Source organism: Lepisma saccharinum, chromosome 4, assembly GCF_977018435.1.
Source record: "Lepisma saccharinum chromosome 4, izLepSacc3.1, whole genome shotgun sequence".
Lineage (NCBI taxonomy): Eukaryota > Metazoa > Arthropoda > Insecta > Zygentoma > Lepismatidae > Lepisma > Lepisma saccharinum.
This window is the reverse complement of record NC_139232.1, coordinates 115,969,694-115,994,927: the sequence shown is the minus strand read 5'-3', so window position 1 is coordinate 115,994,927 and position 25,234 is coordinate 115,969,694. Positions and strand designations below refer to the sequence as shown.

The 25,234-nt window shown below is 40.5% G+C and overlaps 1 protein-coding gene across 2 annotated transcripts in view; it reads right to left on the bottom strand.

Moving 5' to 3' along the window:
* Syt7 (Synaptotagmin 7) overlaps window positions 1-25,234 on the bottom strand; it is an 863,311-nt gene that overhangs the window by 602,855 nt on the left and 235,222 nt on the right. The window contains exon 1 of one of the 2 annotated variants that reach the window (XM_083121281.1): window positions 4,915-5,231. The exons of the other annotated variant lie outside the window; for it this stretch is intronic. The gene's annotated coding sequence lies outside the window, so the exon portion shown is untranslated. Of the gene's footprint in view, window positions 1-4,914; window positions 5,232-25,234 lie in introns of those variants that run through there. 2 annotated transcript variants of the gene reach the window in all.

Below are 25,234 nucleotides of genomic sequence, written 5' to 3'. Positions count from 1 at the left end.
TTCCTTTGACTGTAACATTGTAAAGAGAGGAAAATTAATATTAGATATGGGATGCGAAAGATAATAATCAAGATAATCCTACTAAACAATTCTACTATTATTGCCAGCAGGGAACAATAAATACGAAAAACCTCTCACGCACGCCCTAATCGACGCAACAAAAGAACACGTTGCACACAATTACCTTGCTTTCTGAGGAGGGTCAAGAAGCAAGAAACAAGAACATGAGAACCACCAGATAGCGATATTCTCGTAAGACCTCCAGAATTTCTACCAACCTGAATCATTTGCCTCATCTCTTCATCTCGCCTGATCCGCTGATATCAAACTTCGGCCTGAGCCTGCTAAGAAATCGGGTACGCTATCAGCAGACGTCACTCGCCTGCTTGACATCACGGAGTGTCACATGAAACCCAACGATCAATAGGATACCAACAAAAAAATAAAAGAAAAAAATCTCCGCTAGTGGCAGTGACTGTGAAAGTTGAAGTTTGCCTGTTATGACTGGAGATTTTTGGCAGAGACGGGATTGGGTAGAAAATATTAATAACCCTGACGTTCGGGACGGAAAAAATCCTCCATTTTCTTGTCTGCGTTGTGCAAAGTACAAAAGAACAAAGTGATAGATATTTATGGAGAGGAAGCAAGGCAAATCCAGTTTCTATCAAATAGTACATTACATTCGAGTCTGAACTTGTATACATCGCCAAAGAATTTTCACTTCAATTTGAATTTTATGATTTGTAAAGCAATAATAATAATAATAATAATAAAAGTTTATATGACTGAAGGACAAGATATGAAATCTTATCTGTCCCCCTGAGAAAAAATCCTGCGGGTAGCCTTGGCAAAGATAATTCTTTGTACAAAAAAGCCATTACTTTATAACTTCACACAGTCAACATGTAACTAACACACAAATCCAATCATTTTTATGTTTTATATTCTGTTATTAGAAATAACCGACAATGTAAAGTACCTTTATTCAATCAGCCATATTATTTTTAAAAAAACAACACTAAATATGGTGACCAAGGCAGTCTATATTTCAGTAAAAAAAACACATCACATGACTTCAATCCTCTTGATTTTAGTTTGGTTTTAGTCTCAGGAAGACCTCGATAGAGGGTTGAAACGTCACGTGTTAAGAGTTTTTTTTTACTGAAATATTGACTGGCTTGGTCAGCTTATTTAGTGTTTCTTCTGTCATGGAAACAACAACGCTTAATCGTGTCAGCCATATTTTGGTAAATGTTCAATCTAGCACAAACAGATTTCTTCATTTTTACAGGAGAAAGTAATTACCAAATTGAGTTTCTATAGATTGTTTAAAGGTCGTGGATGTATTTTTTTTCCATTGTGCAATCTATTTGACCGCAAATTCATGTATGTAGTATCTTTCCGAAGCACAATTTCCGTTGATGTTATTAGCTTTCTTTACATGAACCGAATGTTGCGCCTGTCAGTGTTTCCAACCACGCCGTTGTTTTGAAAGATGATGAAAAAACTAAATACGACCCCAAATTGCAACTATGTTTGCCTAACCTAACTGAACCTAACCTAACCTTCCGTGAATGGTTTCTTGGGCTATGCGTGAATGGTTTTTGGGGATATCCGCCATATGGTGTCTTACCGAAGCGAAAAAAGGAAGAACAATAAATACTCGTAATGTGAAATATTGAAGTTATTTTCTTGACAAAAGCAAAATAACACCTTAAAGAATCTATCGCAATGCATAATCGGTAAGTACGAATGTAAACAATGACGAAACTAGTCAAAGGTGTTTGTGCGAGATCGAACATGTAATCATATTTTTGCCTCCATTTGCAGCATTCTGGCCCACTGTGCATATCTGCGTTTGCTAACTCAACACTTTATTGCCAGTTCGTGATAATTCCGTTTACCATATAAGTAAGGAAAGGATATAAAAGCTGTTTATAATCGCACGCTGGTTAGTGAACAATGGAGCTCTGTGGCTACAGATAAGGAGACAGGTTTCTGGGAGCTTGAGACTCGTTGGCTACACAAAGATATCCACTTCAATTCAAGATTATTTAACCTTGAGCATATCTACTGTTAGTTTGCCATAATGCAACAAATAAAAGGTTAAAAATAATTAAAATAATCCACCATATCATCTAGCAGCTTAGGAATCAGAACTCCGAAACCCTTATTACGAGAACAGGAAAATAGTAATTAAAATGATCTAAATCTGAAACTGGATTCAAACCAAGATCATGCAGGTTCGGAGGAGCTACGCTACACTAGCCGATAGACCACACAGGATAGCACTTTTACTGGGTTCTGTGCAGTTCGTACAGTTTGAGAAATAGTAGTTGGCAGGCGTTCCTTTGCGAGTGCTTCTCCGACGCATTCATCTAATCACCATTCATTTTAATCGTCGCGATTAACCAAACGTTGCAGAAAAACAGAGAATACGGCACGCCCTGATTTAGAGGGGCTTCAGGGGACTACAGCTCAAGGTCTCTACATGCAACGGGGTGTTGTTCACTGGGGAATATGTGCCTTGAAACTTACCACAAAATGATTAAAAGGAGATATTTGAAGTGTGATAAAAAATATAAACCATATCCGACCGTAACTTGTTCTAAAAATTACACCTGAAATTGCATACGTATGGGAGCCTCATGATGATGATGTTGATTGCTCCGGACCTCCGGATGCAGGACGTCTGTCAGTACATTTTACCACCAATACTTTCTTTTCTAATCAACCCTTGTATAAACTTAATTGAAAGTCATTTCAGGATAATCATGGATGGTAAGGACTGAGTGTGGTGCTCACCACGTCACTCTAAAAATTGTCGAATGTGCGAATCCTCCTACGTGCTCTCAGCGTGGGTGATCTAAGGTCGGAATTTTTCCGGCCTTGTCCCCGCATAAATCCGCTCTGGGGCCCACCCGGAATCAAATCAATGGGTACCTGGGGGGGGGGCAATCCTAGGGTGTAAAGACAGCCGAATAGTGGTGCTGATCACATCACCACCAAAATGGCACAGATCGAGAACGTGTGGGGCCCTACCGCCTCATCCCCTTCATGGCTATATGCACGATGAACTTTATATGCCTGACCTACGTACGTGCCCTGTGGCACGGCGATCTTCACCTTTACCTTCTTGTTGCGGGTACTAGTTCCGTATAGTGGAGACACCTAGAAATAATTTATTTTGCACTTTTTTACATTGATAACGTACAATTCTGCATTGCGGAACATTTCTTTAGGAGTAATAATGAATTTGTAACGGAAAGAATGTCTATTCTTACATTTACGAGTACTTACTGTTCTTCCTTTTCTCTAACACGCAATATGGCGATAGCGTACAGGTTCATCGCGTGATGTGGCAGTGTTTTGTCGATTTGGAGTCTGAATGCAGTGTTAAAACCTTATTCACCGAAAAATACAAAATTTCGTGGCCGGATTGGAAATTATGCTAATACCTCGTTAGCCCCACAAACCATTGACGTTAGCCCCACAAACCATTGACGTTAGCCCCACAAACCATTGGCGGTAGCCCCACAAACCATTTCCGGTAAGGTTAGGTTCGGTTAGGTTAGGCAAACATAGTTAAAAAACTTCACGACGCATCCTAGACACGTCATCTTCTTGCGAAAACACGGCGTAGTTTGCAACACATATTGGGGGTTACGTCATCTAAAACACGGAACATCGAGTTCACGTGCAGAAAGCAAATGGCAGCAACAGCAATTCCGTGTCGAAGAGATATTTTCCCAGAAGAAAACATGAATTGGCGTTGAAAAGGATAAAAACTACATTCCCGAACCTCAACAATGCTACAGAAAATGATTTCCGTAAGTACTTTCTTCTGTAAAAAGTAAGAAATCCGTTTCCAATATACGGAACTGTTACCTTGTTGCGTTTCTACCTCCTTTAGGTAAATCGCAACGATGAAGATTAATGATTACGAAATGGATGAAACGTTCACCACAGAAAGAATGACTTGGTATTGCAAAACAACTACAGCAATTCTTACAGGTACGTACCTTCATTTCGATCTTCCTACCAATGCATCATTTTGTTTTCGATATTGACACAATGAGAGATCTATCAGGGGCGCCGACTTGTCAAAATTATTGGGAGGGGGCTCTGATCACTGAAATAAATTAATGAATGACTCATTCTCTCCCTTTTTTAAGTTTTGGCCTCAAGAGTTCGGAATCTGATAAAAGCCCACGAATTCCTCAAAAATATCAACATTTTTATTCACAGTTCTAATGCAGAATATTAATTGTCCACGGATGCATATGTCACAAGTTTCGTCAACCATAATAGCAAAATATTCCTGACTTTTAATATCTGCTACCACGGAGCGCAAAACAGATCTCCCAAATATATCAATGATCTCGTTCTGAATGTCATGTTAGAGCCATTTGTAGCCCAAACGTCCCATCCACTACCCTAGTTCATGCACATCGTCTCTTGAAACTCTTTTTAGTAAAAATTTTTACAATACTCATAATTACATACTTAGTATATAGTAATAAGTCATGTGTTTTGCTGTCTCTGGTCGTAGCCCCCCACCCCAAAGTTGATGGTTTAGCGGTCTCAGACCCCCAAATTGATGATCTAGAACATTTCAAATGTGTATTTAAAGTTAAGTTCATGTGGCACAATTCAGAGTAAACTTTACAAGAAAAGCAAAATAATACATTGGATCCTTTAAAACAAAATTATTTGGGGGGGGCTCTGCCCCCACATCGTTAACATTGGGGAGGGCTCGAGGCCCCCCCCCCCAAGCCCCATGGAGTCGGCGCCTATGGATGCTATGTAAGTATTGTAATGGATCGTCACAGAATCAAATATATGAGTATATCCACTACATCAAATCGCAACCGAGCACAGTGTCAATCTAAAACAATGAAGAATTTCACTTACCTAGATCACAAAGAATGCAACGGTCAATGGTTCATGGGTGCCACAATGCACCGGTCCCTCTATCTGACCATCTAGCACTTGTGGCCCACCAAGCGGTGCAGTGGCAGCTTGCACGAAATACACACAACGCTACACCTGCGACGTCGACACAAAACGTTGAACACTCCGCACCCACGCTGAGCGTCAAATGCGATTACCGAAAGAAGAAAAACAGGCCGGATGCTACAGAAAAAAGGTTATGATAACCGCTGTCGCTCATTCAAGCGCTCCACTTCCGCAACTGCTGTTCCGTTCGCCCCGCCTCTCCTCCCAGAGGGCTGTGCTTTATGCTGCTACGTCGTCAGCATAAACAACCAACGTCCACTGCTCCCTCGCGATAAGCCACGGAGATCTCACGGAGTAAGTGATTACGCGTACCTCTCGATAGGGGCGGACTAGCCGTAAGGACACTCACGTTGGTTTACATGCACCCTCTGAATGAACAGAATCACGCTGAACCATCACCAACACTAAACCACATGGTGCAACAGCCCTTCGAGGGTCAACGCATGAGTAATCCAGTTGCTTTTCTCTCGTTTTCAGACCGGAATCCGCTACCACTGATTTCAAGTATCCCCTACTGGGCCAACGCTGAAATTTTGCAGCTCCCACTGGGACGGGACCCGAAATCGCTAACCATTTGTCTAGGCGAAAGCTCTGAATAATTCCCGTAACTTTATGAATAACGTTGAAAATTAACCACAACAAGTGTATTTTCCAAATTTCTGATACAGCAGAATTAAATAAACATTGACCAATTTTGCCGATTGCTTGATTTGGTATATTTTACTTAGCTTTTCTGCCACTTTTGGCTAATCGCGAAGATGAGGATGAGTAATGATACGATGAAATAGATGAAGGAACTGCACTCAAAAACAACCCCTATGCCCAGGCTGGGACCTGAACGCCAGTCCCCTGGCGTCTATTGCAATACCAGGCCAGCAGGCTCGTATCTAGAAATATATTTTGCGGAGGTCCGAACCAAAGGTCTCATGCTACCAAAAATAACGTTAAAATAATTATATTAAATTAATTAGTTTAGTATTAATTAAATATTCCAAATTATTAATATATTTTTATTACATGAACAGCAAGTAATCATTATCTACGGTTAAGATCGGCAAAATTTTCAAAAAAAGAAACTGCCCTGGCAAGGAAATTAATGTCAAATAGATAAAAAATTGAATATTTATTGAATATCAAAAAAGGATGTTAGATCAAGTTGACGAAAGGGTAAAGTTCCTGGTAATATTTTATGCATATTATTATAAGTAGTAATAAATCTTGCATAAATATTATTTGGTACTATCATTCAAAGTCGTATGATCCCAATATAATCCTTGACTTCCAATAAGTTTTGGGGAAACAAATAACCCACGATTAAACAACAAGCATATTTTCATTATTTAATTCTAGTTACATTGTTATTTCATTATTTAATTTTTGTACTTAGTAAGTCTTTCGGAGGGATCCGGACCCCCTGGACCCCCCCCCCCTCGGCCTCCTAAATACATCCTTGCAGGCCAGTACTCAAAGGTATCTAGCCAGTATAAATCATAAAATTGCCTCCCACTTCCCTCTTATCCTCACTAAACGATGCATTAAGCCAGATAATAAGAGATGTCCTGTAAGTGCAGTGAGATTTGTTTCTTCATATTCAAAAATATGACGTAGACAAAGATTTGGAAACATAAAAATTGTGTAAAGAGCCTCACTTTGGACGACAGGTAAACGTGGAATTTTGGTGTCCTTGAAATTATTATCTTATCTGTTCAATTGATGCATTTTAGTGCATCACAGCTGAAAATTTACCATTTGAAGCATTTCTCTATAACTTTGATACGCAAAATGTTGTAAGTTTTTCAATTTTAATATCTTATTGGAGTCAAAACAATTATGTACGATACCGTATAATTGTGTCATTGTTGGATTCTGTGTGTACAATTCGTGTTCTATTAGTGGTTATCAATACATAAAATTAAAATCAGTGGCGGCGATTGGGGGGAGAACAGTTTACTCTCCGTTGGAAGATATAGTTTAGCATAGTACGGGAGCAAAAGTGGCAAAAAGTGGGGGTCAAGTGCCCCCTCGCCTCCCCTAATCGCCGCCACAGCATAAAATACGCCCCGGGGTTCAGATTCCAAGGTTACGAAACCAGTCGGCACTCAGTCGCCCCTACAAGGGCGAATCTGTGGATCTTGAAACAGGTTATTAGAATTAAAAATTCTTTATTCATGGGCGATGTTCAGCCTGTAGCTCCTCTACCACTTAACTCGCAAAACTTGTACAATGAAGCAAACAAAAAAAATACTACTATAACATATGTATTCAATTACATTTATCCCTAGTAAGTATTTCAGTAACTCCAGTAAACCCTCGTTAACACGAATCCCAAGGAACCGAAAAATTTAGAGTTCGTGTTAAAAAAAATTCGTGCTAACCGGAGACACAAATTTTATTGTTGCAATACAGTTCTTTTTCTACACATTAACCATTTATAATACGTATTATGTATGTTATCATAGAAAACACTACTACAGTACAACGGTAATTAACTTTTAAGAAAAGTACTCGCAGATCATTTGCTGGTGAAAAATTCCTGTATATTGCGCTGTCGCAAATGGGAACACAAATGCCTGGTAACTTCACGGCCAACTGTACTCGTAGCTTAAACTAGCGGTCAATTTGTGACACCCAACTAAATTTGTTGGTTAAATACGTATAAGCTCATTGTTGACGCTATGATAGCGATTGTCGAGCAATTGCACCCAAGTTTTAATCTTGATGTTACTCGTACTGGCTATGTTTTAAAGAATAGACAAACACATTTGAACACATTGTTGATCTGAATCTGTTGGTTACAATACTGTATAAGTTGATTGTTGACAAGATGATAGAGATTGTTGAGCGATTACTTACATACCTAGCAGAGGAACGACAGAGGAAAACTTTCAAAGTTCGTGTTAAATGAGATCTAATGACGCAACGGACTAAAAAAACAGTTCGTTATTCGTGGTAACCGAAATTCGCGTTAACCGATAAAACTTTCTATAAGATACACATCCCTGCCGGGACCAACATTTTGTTCATGTTGACCGAGTGTTCGTCTTAAGCGAGTTTGTGTGGGTTTATTGTAACACTATAAAACACCCAAAGACAATTTTAAATTTACACAAATCAAAATTGGCATTGTCTAAAAATATGGCATAACAATCAGTAAAGTAAAAATTTCACTGAATAATAAATGCTGACAATGAACAGATCCTGCCATCGGCAAGGGTATCGACTAGAAATGATAGCAAATTTCCAGCCAATCGCATTAGCTTTAGCTTCGGCCCATCCCAGGCGCAATTCTCGCAGTCACTCGCGGGATCTACTCTGCATATCGGTTATACGAGACCGCTGCGTACACAGCCGCAGCCGTTGCTCTGCACTTTATAAGCGCGCGTCCTCTTTGTCAGCCGGCGTTTTCCGCGCAAATGAGCTGACGTCACTTTGTTGCTAATGAAGCGAACGAAAGATTTTTTCTATACCGAAAGCTCTTGAGTCGATGCTTGGTTTCCGTAAAACTAGACGCCTCTCAAAGGATCGTGGGCGAGCTGCCTGAACCAGCTGCGTCAACACACCCCGAAGATGAAAAGTTAATTGAAGCAAGTACGCAGGTGAGGGCGCGCAAAGAACGAAGGTATCGCCATCTGAGGAAACTTCCATGAACTAGTTTCAACTTCCACTAAATTTAAGAGCGAGTGTGGGGAATGTGGCAGTGACATTGGGGCATGTCAACAATGTTCCTAGGGGTGTAGACACAGAAAATTAAATGCATCATACCGATTGATGCACCAAAACGCGTCGATTGATGCACTAAAGTGTGTTCTATGGCATCTGCGAAGAATCAGATTCACATTTGATGCATTTTAGTGTATTTTTGTATGTCGGAAAAGAGATGCATTATAATGTATCATTTGATGAGTTTTGATGCACCTTCCTGCATCTTTTTCAAAGATGCACTTAAACGTTTCGTCTGAGCTACATATTTTATTTAGCTCGGATGAAACGTCTAAGTGGATCATCGAGAAAGATGCAGGAAGGTGTACCGAAACGCTTGAAGGTGCATCAAAATGCATCGAATGATGCATTATATTGCATCTCGACTGAAAGAAATCCTCACTTGCATCACATGATGCACTTTGGTGTTTCTTTTACGACATATAAAAAATGCACTAAAATGCATCAAATGTGAATCTGATTCTTCGCAGATGCCATAGAACACACTTTAGTGCATCAATCGACGCGTCTTGGTGCATCAATCGGTATGATGTATTTAATTTTCTGTGTGTAAGGGGTGCTCCTTCCACGTAGTACACCCAATTGTCAACCTCACTTCCACGTAGTACACCCTGGACTGCATTTTGCAGACAAACGAGGTTCTGGCGACTGGTCTTATGGCCAGTATAATTCTGTGTGTTGTCCTGTGTTTTGTCCTTATGTGTCCTGAGAGCCCCTTTACAGCCTCAGCGTTTTACCGGTCAGAATATTTTATTATTTTAATATTTTAGTTACGACACGACATTACGGTTATTTTATTTTAGTTATGGTAAAGGGCTGGACCCCGTATAAACTGACGTGTGCCAAATAGCCTAAGTGCTGACGCATCCAAAATTTTATTTTCAAATTCAAATTCAAACAACGTTCCTCTGACCATCCGATGCAGTTGTTCACTTATATCATAAGATCTACTCCTCGAATACTTAAAAACTTGAAAAAATTCAATTCAGTAGAAATATATAATACACAGGTGATTGGATTTTTCATTATGTTATTTCAAATCACTTCTCTGCCAGTTTTGGCTAATCGGGACGATGAGTATGAAAGGAGATGAAATGAAATGATGAATGGACAGTCAGGGACACAACACAGGTCCCACAGAGGATCATATCGGTTGTGCCTCCCTAGCCTGCAACAATATAATCCAGAGTGTAATGAGTGAAAAGCTAAACATGATGGTCACAAGAGTAACATCCACATGTCTAGTAGGCGTATGTTCGGTATATTAACATATTATGATGCGAAATGAACTGCAAAATGAGAAATGAGTTCTTAAACATGAAATTTAGAGTTCATTATCGACACATCTTCTGAAGTCTGAAATACCATATGCTTTATACAAAATTACAGAAAATTGATGCAGGAATAAATTTAACATAAATATGTCTCCCCGGTGGCGTAGTGGTAATGTCGTCACCTTGTAATCAAGATGTCCCGGGTTCGTTACTTGGTGGAGGCACATAGTGGTTCGGATCTAACTTTAAACTGTAGGCCCAGTCTTGACTAGCCTATACATGCATAAAGTGAACTTAAAACTCAAGCATAAATAAATGTGCTATTAGAAAGAAAATATTTACATTGTGTAATAAGTGTAGCTTTGAAATCATATTAAGGATTGCGTACATCATTTTAACACCGAAACGCCACTTTATATAGCGCTTTCGATTGCGAAATGTGCCCAGCTTTTGTGCCGAAATTCTGATCTCTCGTTCACCATAGATATATATGTCTCTATTCATTACATATTTCCCGTTACGAGATTTCTAATTGTGAGCACCGTGGGTACGATCTTCGTGCGAAGATATCTCCAACTGAGATGATGGTTTGGGGGGGGGGGGTGTTAAACGCACGAAAATATCTTCCCCGGCGTGAATTGCACAATCTTTTCCCACTTGGAGACCAAAGCCTGTCCCCTTAATTAATAAACACATTCACCAAGAGCGACCCGCATAGAGAGGCCGCATATTAGCAGTTTTTAACAGGAGGCAGATAAGGCGATGTAGTCGTTAAGCCTAATTAGGATTCAGTGCACGAGAGTCTTCAGCCGTTCCCGGATCTCCCGGGGGAACCTCCCGGAAGAATTAAGAAACGGGACGGAAAGAACAACGGAAGATAAATTCGTATTACGTCGAGAATCCCGAGGGATGAAACAATTTAATAAGCTTCCGAAGGGATTGCTTCCATCAGGCGCGAGTGGTGGCATCGAGAAATATTTGCTTTCGTCGTCGTCTCTTTGGAGTGGAATTTATTGCTCGACGAAGCCACGGAATCCCGCGATTCCCATTAACAAGCATCAATCGCTAATGCAGGATGACAGATAATGCTGAGTCGGAATTATTTATTCCCGCGTCATAAGAATGAGACTGGCCGGACGAGATCTCATTTCAAATTCAAGCAGTCAATTCCAGTCGAAATGTGGTATTTCCTTACCTTGCTTAGAATCAAACCTTCCAACACAAATATTCACACGGTGTAGAGGACATCAACATAAACAACTTTACTTTTCCAACACGTTTTTCTCATTAAACCTAGTTTCGAAGCAAAGACCCCTTGGGAAAAGACAGTTCTGCTTGTGTGCGTCTATGGTCCATGGTTGCCACTGTCATTTTTTCCCCTCGGATAAGATATTGCAAACACTATCATGCAGTGACAACAATAGGGTGAGGTACTTGAAATTTTTATTTGATTTGATTTCTGTTATTTAGCGTCGCTTTTGTCACTTTTGGCTAATAGCGACGAGGAGGATGAGTGATGATATGATGCAATCAGTGAGGGGACACTCACAAAGAACACCCATGCCCAGTCCGGGATTCAAACCCAGTGCGCTGTGCTATCACTCCGCCAACAAGGTTGTACTTCCAATTTTATGTTTTTCTCGTAGATAAGTGTTTCCTACTTTTTTTGTCCAAGTCTTCACACTCAATAGGTCAGCCATTGCATTTATTAGTCATGCAGCCTGTCAGCAGCGTACTAGAAATTTTGTCGTTTTCCGACGGAAAAAACAAATGCAAGTGGCAACAGTAGATGTGCATCCCGTGGGGTTGCATTCACACAAGATATAAAGATGCTGCTTCTAGTTCGTTCTCGAGGGTCCGTAGCTTGTGCTGTACGCAGACACTCTATGCGTGTGCGTGTGAGCGCGAGCGCTTGCATGCGTCGCTCTTTTCTATATTATTCATGAATGATGGGGACATATCGCAAAATGATTCCGATTTCCCTCAAAACTGTGGGTCCAGTCTCAATTAGTCTATCCAAGCATAAAATGGGATTAAAAACAAACTCTGATGGGAAAATGCAACAGAAGTTGATATGAAAAAAAAAAAACAGAGCGCTCAGCTGTTGCTGCACTCCCCAAAGTAAATTGAAGTCTCCTCTGGGCTTGGCAATAGTTGTCAGTTCCTCCATAAAGTATATATGAACTGAGCACAGGGTAAAAAGCACAAAAAAATGCACCGCATACGTCAGCAAAATGTTCGCTGTTTGTGAGCAGAGCTTGGCAATGCAAATTACGTTTCTGGCTTGTCGTTCCGTGAAACATGGCGATTCGGAGAAAACCAGGGGCAGGCGTGTGTCGTGTGGAAGCAAAGGAGAACTCTTTATTAATGCAGTTGAAAATGTTTTTCGCAGTTTGTGCTCGTTTTCGTCGGCTGGACAACTACACGTATTGATGAAATTCGTTTCTTAACTTTTTCCTATCACAGAGAACAAGAAATCGAGAATTGGAGAATTCGTGCACTATGCATATGGCGAGACCAAATATTGTAATTCTCTCGCATCTTGCACTAATTATCGCTGGCAACACTCGTATATTACTCCATCGGATACAGAGTAGCGAATTCTGAAATTTGACCTGGTTTACCGCAATAATAGTTAGTTAATGTAAGGTAAAAGGCAAAGTCCTCCGTCCATACAGCACCGTGCCATGAAAGCACATTTAGGGGATGTGGTGGAAGGGCCCCACACATTCAAATCTAGGTCATTTTGAACGTGATGTGATCAGTACCACACTCCGGCCTCCTTTACCCCCCAGGGTTGCCTCAGGTACCCATTCATTTGAGGCTAGGTGAGTTCCAGAGCAGTTCTATGCAGATGCAAGGCCGGAAAAATTCCGTCCTTAGATAACCCACACCGAGAATGGTACCTGGATCTCCCACGTGGCTGTCAGACGTTCTACCGACTTTTCCTTTCAAAAAGGAATACCCCTATGCTGTAGTGTCCGCGTCATTTATCATTTCCTCAACTTTCACACTATGTGTCATTGATATGTCATATCAATTTTTACTCGGTTTTTCTCATTACGGACAAACACAAATATCCATGTTCTAGCCGGGATTGGAACCTGGCCCCCCTGGCTTCGTAGCGCGATCCGATGACCACTCCGCCACGGAGGCCGTTTCTTTTTGCCTCCACTGGTTATCGAACCCGGGACCCCTTGACTACAAGGCGACGACGCTACCACTACCACTAGACCACCACGGCTCTATATTTATTTTGTATTAATTAGATATAATAGAAATAAAACACCAATGCATGCATGCATGCAAGTAAAACAAAAACAGAAGTTCGACAACTTCAATTTTCCGACAATTTCTCTATATGTGAAAAATGTTGATTTACAAAGCGTATTACAGGTAACGGGAGAATGCGCCACTCAATTGGCTCAAAAAGCAAAAAACTTCATCTCATCAGACATCCTTGACGTCGCTATTAGCTAAATTGTGGCAAAAAAGTGCTGTAAGATAACAAAAAATACAATACTCTCTCTATCCCCATTTCTTTTCCACTCTTTCTTTCTCCTTCTCTCTATTTCTCACATTCTTTTCCTCTCCATTGCGCACTTTCTATCTCCTTCTCTTTTCCTTTTCCACTCTTTCTTTGTCCTTCTTTCTATTTGTCTTTCTTTTCCTCTTCCTCTTCCACTCCTTCTTTCTCCTTTCTATTTCTCTCTTTCCTTTCCTCTCCCATTCACTCTTTCTCTCCCTATTTCTCTTCCTTTCTATCTCCCTCTGCTACCGTTTCATTCCTTCTCCATTTCTCTCCTTCCCTTCGTCCTCCCTTCTTTATCTCTATATCACCGAAGAGATGTAAAATTATTCTTCCTCTTCGTAACGACAAAAAAATTAGAGCTTCGCCAAAAAATGAACAAAACACAGATGCATTTTTTACCAGCGTATGTCGGGATTAGATCTAACGCAGAGATACAGTTCAGTTCCCGCAACTGTCGGGGCTCAATGTCTGCATGGAAAATTGAAATGAAAATCTTCCACAGGGAAATATCTCGAGCTGGCGCTTTCCTCGTGGATTTACGCAAAAACCGACTGGATTTTGCAAGCATAGAGGATGAAATTTCTCCTTTAGGTATTTTTAGAATATATCGACTTGTTCCTTGTCTGAGTTTCACGGGAGATTGGTTTCTTGCATCGTAAAATGCGCGCGGGTCTTCAATATCAGGCGAGTTTCAATCCAGTTTCTTAAGAGTCTCTTCCCATGAACATTATACCTCTTTGGTAAAACCGTACGTCATGTTTGCTTGCTGTGATAAAATCATTTCCGGCACACAGAGATCGGCGTTCGGAAGTAACGAAACGACTTTTTTGAGGAATTCCAACTGTAGCTACTTTTAAAAGTAAGTGGAAGTAACTGTAACAGGGTTACTTTTTGCAATACAAGTAACGTTATCAACAGTTACTTTCACAGTTATTGTAACGTGGGAGAAGGGATAAATTATATAGCTATATAATGTGCATATATAGAGAGTTAAATAACATGATCATTGAAACAAAGCTGACTCTTCGTTCCTCATTTGTTGAAATAATATCACTACATGAAGATTTATATTTTATATCACAAGTATAAATAAAACACCTGGATGTCTTCATATATTAATTTTATGGCAATTACTAATCATGGATTGTGTTTTACTTGTTTGCCATAAGATTTCCAGCAGAAAGTAACTGTAATAGAGTTATTTTTTGTAACAAGTAACTGCAAATGTCTCAAACACTTTTGAAAAGTAACGTTCCGAACACGAGTACAGATGGTGCTCAAGTACGTAAAAATAATGGTATTAATTATATGCATTCAAGCGCACAAATGCTTCAACATCAAGCAAACGCTTAAATGAATTAAGAGATAGCTGTCCATAAAGATACAATAGTGTTACAAAAAATGTTGACAAAAGTACTTCATTCAATGTCACACTATATCTGATTTGGCTTTAATTGATAATTTATTAAGAAATACAGTTCGCGACTTCAAACATTAATATTTCGTAGGAGGCTTGTGTGGGTACTCTTACAATTTACTCGCGAAAAGGTATAATGATAAAATCAACCAAAAACAGAAAAGGGAAAGTGAATTGTTGGAAATAAAGCTACAGTGCAGAGGTTCATTTCATGCAGGAAAATGAATTAATTTAAAATCAAATGCAGGAGACCTACCACATTCAATTAACACACCTTATCGTTTAGGTTTTTCTTGTAACACTATAAACTCATCGGTTCAGATATGTACATCAAGGAAAAAGGAAGAAATTAATAATAATAACTAACTGTACTTGTATCAAGAGTTCAATTTCAAGTGCATAAAATGCTTTAATTGTTTGTTCTACAAGGTATAAGTACAATAATACGTGCAAAAAAAATATCTGAACTAACGCTGGTTTACGAAAAATCTTCAAATTACTTTCATGTGGAAAAATTCATCTTTAAGTACTATCACTACGGAAAACGTCATGTAACATTACCTAGAATATATTGTAAGTATAATTTAATATTGGGCGTGTGTAAAGCTGATTCAACATGTACATAATGTCTGAAATGTGCGGTATTAAAACAATAAATAAAAACTGTTTGCTCTAAAATTGCATTTCTTTTACTTAAGCGATTCTTCCCGAACAGCTTGGAATTATTATTAATATGGAAAAATGATATAAAAGTACTTTCAGCCGGCCCCCGTGGCGGAGTGGTTAACATATCGTGCTACAACGCCAGGGGTCCCGGGGTCGAATCCCGGCCTCGGCATGGATGTTTGCGAGTGTAAATTATTGAATTTCGCAAATTAGCCCAAAGTGGCACAAAAAGCGAAGTAAAATAAAGGAAATCACTCAATAAATAAATAAAATTACTTTCACAATGGATAGAATTATGTAGTACAACTTTCGCAATGCAAAAATTAATTAAAAATTACTTTCACTAGAGAAAAATTTATCTGAATTAGAATTGTTATGCAAATATTTTTTGTAAAAAATACCTTCACTATGAATAAATCATCTAAAATATTACTGTGGTGGAATTTCTCTCATATTCCTTTTCGTTTAAAATTCTTTCGCTGGCTGTGCAAAAACGTATAAACCAAAACTTCGGCCAAACAGTAATAAACAAAAGGCCACAGGCGGCCTCTCAACACTCAATGGCTCCAGGGGATCTGCGTATTTCGAAATGCCTGCACCATGAACACGTTGAGGAGACAATAGAGACAATACATGGCAATTGCCGAATGTTTCCTATGACTCCCTCTAAAGCGATGGCGGTTTGCGGTGTTCGTGACACGCGAATGGCGGGTATGTGATTTCACCCGCTGCTCTGCGGCTTTCCACCGTCACGTTAGTGTCCGGTGTTTGAAGCCTGCGTGGGACAATCGACACGTAATGCAGGAACCAGGTTACCTCCCCACGTCAATTGTCAGCGGCCGAAATGGCGAGGTACAGAGAGGCTTCTGTTGCAGTTGAAGGATTAATTCCAAAAATACTGTGACAGTGAAACAATCTTTGCAACAATTCAATTGCAGTTGCAAAAATAATAATAATAATAATAATAGTAAAGTAAAAGTAAAGTGCTTCCCTGTGTTTGCACCACGCCATGAAGGCGTATAGCGGGTGTGGAGTTAGAGCCAACAATTTCTTGATCACGGCCGAAGGTGGGGGTGATGTGATCATCACCACGCCCCTGGCTGCCTTTACACCCCAGAGTTTCCGCTAGGCACACACTTTATACACGCTACGTGGGTGCCGGAGTCGCTTGAACAGGTGGGAAAAATCCCGGCCCCCCCTCCACCTCCCCGACTGGAGAAAAACGGAAAGTTTTGAAAATCCCACTGGGTACTGAACTCAGGACCACTAAATGTAATTTCTACTGTTACGGCGGCCGATCCTAATGCTGGCAAGGGAAGTGGGGAGCGGGGAAGCGACCAATCCAACACGATAAGAAACGCAGCAGCCAGCAGAACGAGGTTCACGAAGTACTTCCTCCTGTCTGGTTGGTCTGCGGTGTAATCCCTTGCCGTACTAGGACCGGCCGCCGTAAGAGTGGAAAGGACCTACAGCATAAAAGGCAGATTTGCAGAAGCCCGCTTAGGACATTGCACTGGCTAAAAGACAAGAAAAGATATGCTTGGTTTAGTATCTCAAGGAATAAAAGCGACGTCAATTAAATCAATGACTAAGAAATTATTTGAACAGTCCCATGCAGCTGGCCTTGAAGAAATAGATTTTTCCGTTAATAGTTTGACACGAGGGGATAAAGAAACAAGGTGAGAGACAGATGAGAGGGAAAATAAATTCCCTTTGCCTCGTTTGCATTTTATCACGTGCCTGCCGCGAAGCTTGAGTTGAGTTGATTTGAGTTGATGTTTTTAAGTCCACTTTATGCACAGTAAGGCTAATCGGGACTGGACCTACAGTTTAAAGTGGGATCCGAACCACTTGTGCCTCCACCGGGTATCGAACCCGGGACCCCTCGATTACAAGGCAATGACGCTACCACTGCGCCATGGGGGAGGCCCCTTGCCGCGAAGCAAGTGAACAAAAATAAACAGCTGAAATATTCCGATGGCTCATGGTCGTCAAGAACACGTTCAGGGCGAAGGGCAGAAAGGGAGGAGTGCGTGGAAAGACGTGTCTCTGGCCTTCATTAAAAATACTATCCCAGCATTCACATTGGCTGACTGGAAAAATGACGCAAAAACGTAGGTCGGGATGGCATATATGACCTTCATTTCACCGCGGTTCATACAGTTGATAACATCTACGAATAGCAATTGTTAGTACAAGAAAATGATATTGCGCTTTCGCAACAGAGAATTACACCAGCAATTTTTATGTATGAAGAGATCGGATTCATTGGATTGATTTGTTGTTTTAAGTCCACTTTATGCACAGTAAGGCTAATCGAGACTGCACCTACAGTTTTAAAGTGAGATCCGAACCACTATGTGCCTCCATCGGGAATCGAACCCGGGACACTTGATTACAAGGCGACGACGCTACCACTGCGCCATCGGGGAGGCCATGTATGAAGAGAGAACTTCTCCAAAAACTATATATTTTTTAAGATAATACAACGTGAATTCAGAAGTGTTCAAAATGTGACTCCGGTGCAGCAGCTGCAATGCGACATTTTCGTCTCCTTTCAGGGCACTTGTAGCCATGATCACCTTGGCAATACTTTCTACGATAGTTAAACATGGAAGTTATGCATTCGGGTGGATATAAATCAGCACGAGTAGACATTTTGATTATAATAATAACCTGTGGCTCTAAGGGCCTTGGCCTATCTCCCGACTGCCAGTCTCGCTCCCACAATCCTACCTAGAGGTGTGGAGATCTTCAACCGGTAATGGGGTGACGTGGGGTCAGCACGTCGAACACCCAGCCGTTGAAGGAGATTTCCGAGACCGGGTTACGCTACTCACTCGTAGCTCCCCAATGTCCCAATGTCCTCACGATGGTGGGTTACCAACCGTCGCATACACAGGCCGAACACCCAGAGACTGTACCCAGGCGGACTTGAACCCATGTCGTCCCGCAGTCGGAGTCCAGAGCACAGCACCTTAGACCGCACGGCCACGGAGGACGACAGACATTTTGATTAATGTATGTAGATTAATAAATTGGTTGACAGAAGCAAAGAAGAAATCTCAACTATTTTTTGTTTTCGTTTTCACGAAATTCTATTGGTATGAACCTTTCTTCTTTCAAACAGAACATTCCTTCAGTCACTTCGATATAATGGAAACACAAAACAGAAAACAAAAACATACGAAGAGAGGTAGAACAGAAAAACCATGGAGAAAAAAGGTATAGAAGAAGAAAAGTGTAACATGAGAAAATATAAAGGAACAATAAACGATAACAAAAGGAATTTAAACGTATAAAGTAAAAAAATAAAGTGAAGGACAGAAAATACATGGAGGAAGTAAATTACTGACAAAAACTTGAATGAAAAGGTGGTATTACTATATTTTTGTACAAGAGGTGGAACCCACAACAATACCCTGTGGGCACCCATGCTATCATCATACACATTGGAAAACAATCATGTGTTTAAAAAAGCTTAAAAATGTTCACAATATATGTCAAGTAAGTGTTCGAAAAATGACTTTATAAATCATGTAAAAAGAGGTAACCAGTGAGTAATAAAATATGAGTTGTGTGTTTGTGTCTGTAGTTTTCTTTTCCTTGAATGGAGGCACAAATTGAGGAAAATGTGTTAATTTCCGAGAACTTCCTACTCGTCCATAGTGAGCCGACCTCTGCCACAAATACTTCTCAAGAGGAGTGAAACGACGTCATAATTATATAAATATTTGCGCCTCTGTTTATTATACGCCGAAAAGTAATTAGCCAGCAACAAATTGCCCCGCCGGCGGAGGCGGAGAGGGGTTACGGGGGAAGCCGCTCCTCTGTAGGTAAACATTTGTCTGTGGCGAGGGAATTAATCCGTGTAAATCAATAGAGGTGGGAATTTGTGCGATGGGATTGGTTTTGTCCATTTTACATGTCTGCTTGCGCTTGTGGGTTATGCGGACGACCTGCTCGTCTGTGGTTTTGTATCCGATTGCGTTTTTTGCGTCGCGGCGGGTGGCTGGATGCAGGTCGGCTTCATTGCATGTTGATGGAAGTTGTCGCTAGTTGAATGAAAAACAACTACATTCTATACACGACAAAGTAGAGAGTTCGATTTAGTTTGCATCCGTTTAATACATTCTAAGCCGCAGGACAAACGTCACTCTGTGTGCTGTCCAAAGTAAAAAACCCTTCCTTTGTGCAATTACGATTTTAAAATTAACGTCATTTACACCGAGCTTTGCTGGATCGTTGATGTGTTTAGTACCCAAAGACCAGAGGAAACCGCATTTATTGCTCTTTGTACAGAAACGTCAGAGGCAAGATCGATAAATGGAGTTTACTGCGTAGGTGTCAGGGACGTATCGATACTTAAGTGTCTGGTGGGGGGGAGGGGGAACAAATTTGGATATACAATATTTAGTTATATAAGTCAACTATGTATATTTCTTTATATATATATTGCTTTATGTATATTATTAATATTACTTACACAATAAAAAGTAAAGTGCTCCCCTGTGCTTTGCACCACGCCATGAAGGCGTATAGAGGATGCGGAGTTAGAGCCCCACACTTTCTTGATCACGGCCGAAGGAGAAGGTGATTTAATCAGCACAACACCCCTGGCCGTCTTTACCCCTAGGAGTTTTCTCCAGGTACCCACTTTACACGACGCTGGGTGGTCGCCGGATCCGCATGAACAGGTGAAATAAATCCCGGTTCTCCCCCGGCTGGGATCGAACCCGGGTCTCTCGCATGGTAGACAAACAATTATTATTAATATTACTTACACAATACAGATATAATTCATGTCATGTGTCTAGGCTGTTCGAGAAAATGCTTTTATGCCAAAATGGAAATTAACAATTTGGTTTTTAGTAGTTCTTCGAAATGTTTCATGCATTTTTCTACTTCCATATCTTTCGGAGATGGTTGAAAACTTGTCACAAAGTTGTGTTCTGGCTCAGAAGAAATATCCTGTTAAGACGTTCCGTTCCGTTGAGAATAGCATCCTGTTAACAAGTTGCGCTCGGCTTCAGAAAAATATCCTGTTAACAGAGTGCGTTCGGCTTCAGAAAAATATCCTATTAACAAGTTGCGCTCGGCTTCAGAATAATATCCTGTTAACAGGTTGCGTTCGGCTTCTAAAAATATCATATTAACAAGTTGCGCTCGGCATCAGGATAATATCCTGTTAACAAGTTGCGCTCGGCTTCAGAATAATATCCTGTTAACAGGTTGCGTTCGGCTTCTGAAAAATATCATATTAACAAGTTGCGCTCGGCATCAGGATAATATCCTGTTAACAGGTTGCGTTCGGCTTCAGAATAATATCCTGTTAACAGGTTGCGCTCGGCATCAGAATAATATCCTGTTAACAGAGTGCGTTCGGCTTCTGAAAAATATCATATTAACAAGTTGCGCTCGGCATCAGAATAATATCCTGTTAACAGGTTGCGTTCGGCTTCTGAAAAATATCCTATCAACAAGTTGCGCTCGGCATCAGAAAAATATCCTGTTAACAGGTTGCGTTCGGCTTCTGAAAAATATCCTATCAACAAGTTGCGCTCGGCATCAGAAAAATATCCTGTTAACAGGTTGCGTTCGGCTTCTGAAAAATATCCTATCAACAAGTTGCGCTCGGCATCAGAATAATATCATGTTAACAAGTTGCGCTCGGCTTCAGAATAATATCCTGTTAACAGGTTGCGTTCGGCTTCTGAAAAATATCATATTAACAAGTTGCGCTCGGCATCAGGATAATATCCTGTTAACAAGTTGCGCTCGGCTTCAGAATAATATCCTGTTAACAGGTTGCGTTCGGCTTCTGAAAAATATCATATTAACAAGTTGCGCTCGGCATCAGGATAATATCCTGTTAACAAGTTGCGCTCGGCTTCAGAATAATATCCTGTTAACAGGTTGCGTTCGGCTTCAGAATAATATCCTGTTAACAGGTTGCGCTCGGCATCAGAATAATATCCTGTTAACAGAGTGCGTTCGGCTTCTGAAAAATATCATATTAACAAGTTGCGCTCGGCATCAGAATAATATCCTGTTAACAGGTTGCGTTCGGCTTCTGAAAAATATCCTATCAACAAGTTGCGCTCGGCATCAGAAAAATATCCTGTTAACAGGTTGCGTTCGGCTTCTGAAAAATATCCTATCAACAAGTTGCGCTCGGCATCAGAAAAATATCCTGTTAACAGGTTGCGTTCGGCTTCTGAAAAATATCCTATCAACAAGTTGCGCTCGGCATCAGAATAATATCCTGTTAACAAGTTGCGCTCGGCTTCAGAATAATATCCTGTTAACAGGTTGCGTTCGGCTTCTGAAAAATATCATATTAATAAGTTGCGCTCGGCATCAGAATAATATCCTGTTAACAGGTTGCGTTCGGCTTCAGAAAAATATCCTATTAAAAAGTTGCGCTCGGCTTCAGAATAATATCCTGTTAACAGATTGCGTTCGGCTTCAGAAAAATATCCTATTAACAAGTTGCCCTCGGCATCAGAATAATATCCTGTTAACAAGTTGCGCTCGGCATCAGAATAATATCCTGTTAAAAGAGTGCGTTCGGCTTCTGAAAAATATCATATTAACAAGTTGCGCTAGGCATCAGAATAATATCCTGTTAACAGGTTGCGTTCGGCTTCTGAAAAATATCCTATCAACAAGTTGCGCTCGGCATCAGAATAATATCCTGTTAACAAGTTGCGCTCGGCTTCAGAGTAATATCCTGTTAACAGAGTGCGTTCGGGTTCTGAAAAATATCATATTAACAAGTTGCGCTCGGCATCAGAATAATATCCTGTTAACAGGTTGCGTTCGGCTTCAGAAAAATATCCTATTAAAAAGTTGCGCTCGGCTTCAGAATAATATCCTGTTAACAGATTGCGTTCGGCTTCAGAAAAATATCCTATTAACAAGTTGCCCTCGGCATCAGAATAATATCCTGTTAACAAGTTGCGCTCGGCATCAGAATAATATCCTGTTAAAAGAGTGCGTTCGGCTTCTGAAAAATATCATATTAACAAGTTGCGCTAGGCATCAGAATAATATCCTGTTAACAGGTTGCGTTCGGCTTCTGAAAAATATCCTATCAACTAGTTGCGCTCGGCATCAGAATAATATCCTGTTAACAAGTTGCGCTCGGCTTCTGAATAATATCCTGTTAACAGGGTGCGTTCGGCTTCTGAAAAATATCATATTAATAAGTTGCGCTCGGCATCAGAATAATATCCTGTTAACAGGGTGCGTTCGGCTTTTGAAAAATATCATATTAACAAGTTGCGCTCGGCATCAGAATAATATCCTGCTAACAGGTTGCGTTTGGCATCAGAAAAATATCCTATTAACAAGTAGGTAGAGTTCGGCTTGAGAATAATATCCTGTGAACAAGTTGCGTTGCGAAGGGAGTCAGTTTTTGGCGACCACATGGAAATGGTGATAAATTTGTAAACCAGCTGGGACAGAAATTCTTTAAAATGGAAGAGAATTATCCAATCCAGCAACGAGGACAGCACAGCAAAATGTGAAACACAGTAACGTGAAAAAGACGAAGAATTATCAAAAATATGCATCGTAGTGTTTGTTAGGTTATAGAAAGTGAAAAAGAGGAGCAATCGTTCTCCTTGAAATTTTCTTACGAGTCCCATCGCCGCTCTTTTATGGCTTTCGAGACCGAGGGCCGCTAGTAGCTCCCCAAATGTCCTCACGATGCTCGTCAACACCATCGGAAATCCAACCCAGGACCGTTCCCACCAAAGGTGAGAGCGCTAACCATTTGGCTGCGCAGGAGCCCATACTTCTCTCCTTTGATTTCGATAGTATTGGCCAGTTAGAAAGTAACAGACTCGCTTTGTATATACGAAGTGAAAAAGCGTACTCGCTTTATCAGCAATCAATTAAGAAGGTCAATGAAGACCAACGTTAATCGGAAAGTACTTGCTCAATTTCAGAGGCTCAAAGGGAAATCGTAATGGAAGAGAGGTCCCCAACAGAACCTAACCTAGGACTGGGTCCTTGCAGAAGAGGAGGCTCGCCCGCTGGCCCAGAGCTCGGAAGGGGTAATAAGGAAATGGAAATCCGCCTGTTTGCCTCCGCCATTCGCAAGTGTACACAGCACCTGATATAACCGCGGGAGGCAGGCTCCAAAAATAGACGCCGGGGATTGATCGAAAGCGCCTGCATGTTTGCGAGATTAGGCCGTCGCTTTCCGTCCGGAGGACCCCCCTCCCTTAAAAACTCTGCCGGATTAGGTGAAATGGAAGTCTCTGAAACGACTCAATTTGCCAAAATGCAACGTCTGCACTAGTCGTCATAATATTCATTAACCTCTTCTCCCCCCCATCTCCCATGTGAACGAGCTCGCAGTAAATAAAGATAAAGGAATCATAATTATAATTCTCTTAATGTTTCCTTTTGTCTCCCGCACGCAGTACATATTATTCAATTAATTAATTAAATTTTGGGCTGCATCGGCACGTATGGCCATTTTGCACCCTTCAAAGCATGCGAGGAAAAATCATCTTAGCTAAAAGCCTTACCTTAAAGTTTACAAAAGAGGTGTAAAAACCCCTTGAGAAAGCATGCGACGGAAAATCGTCTTATCTAAAAGCCTTACCTTAAAAGTTTACAAAAGAGGTGTAAAAACCCCTTGGGAAAGCATGCGAGGAAAAATCATCTTATCTACAAGCCTTACCTTAAAGTTTACAAAAGTGGTGTAAAAATTCCTTGAGAAAGCTTGCGAGGAAAAATCATTTTATCTAAACGCCTTACCTTAAAGTTTACAAAAGAGGTGTAAAAACCCCTTGAGAAAGCATGCGAGGAAAATCATCTTATCTAAAAGCCTTACCTTAAAAGTTTACAAAGGAGGTGTAAAAACCCCTTGAGAAAGCATGCGACGGAAAATCGTCTTATCTAAAAGCCTTACCTTAAAAGTTTACAAAAGAGGTGTAAAAACCCCTTGAGAAAGCATGCGAGGAAAAATCATCTTATCTAAAAGCCTTACCTTAAAAGTTCACAAAAGAGGTGTAAAAACCCCTTGGGAAAGCATGCGACGAAAAATCGTCTTATCTAAAAGCCTTACCTTAAAGTTTACAAAAGATGTGTAAAAACCCCGTGGGAAAGCATGCGACGAAAAATCGTCTTATCTAAAAGCCTTACCTTAAAGTTTACAAAAGATGTGTAAAAATCCCTTGAGAAAGCTTGCGAGGAAAAATCATTTTATCGAAAAGCCTTACCTTAAAGTTTACAAAAGGGGTGTAAAAACCCCTTGAGAAAGCATGCGAGGAAAATCATCTTATCTAAAAGCCTTACCTTAAAAGTTTACAAAAGAGGTGTAAAAACCCCTTGAGAAAGCATACGACGAAAAATCGTTTTATCTAAAAGCCTTACCTTAAAGTTTACAAAAGAGGTGTAAAAACCCCTGGAGAAAGCATGCGACGGAAAATCGTCTTATCTAAAAGCCTTACCTTAAAGTTTACAAAAGGGGTGTAAAAACCCCTTGAGAGAGATTAAAAGATACACGACACATTAAAAAGTTAAGAAGACGCTTAAAACTTTCTCAGAAACAGCTTAAGTGGCCCGCTCGTTGAAAAACCTTAAATG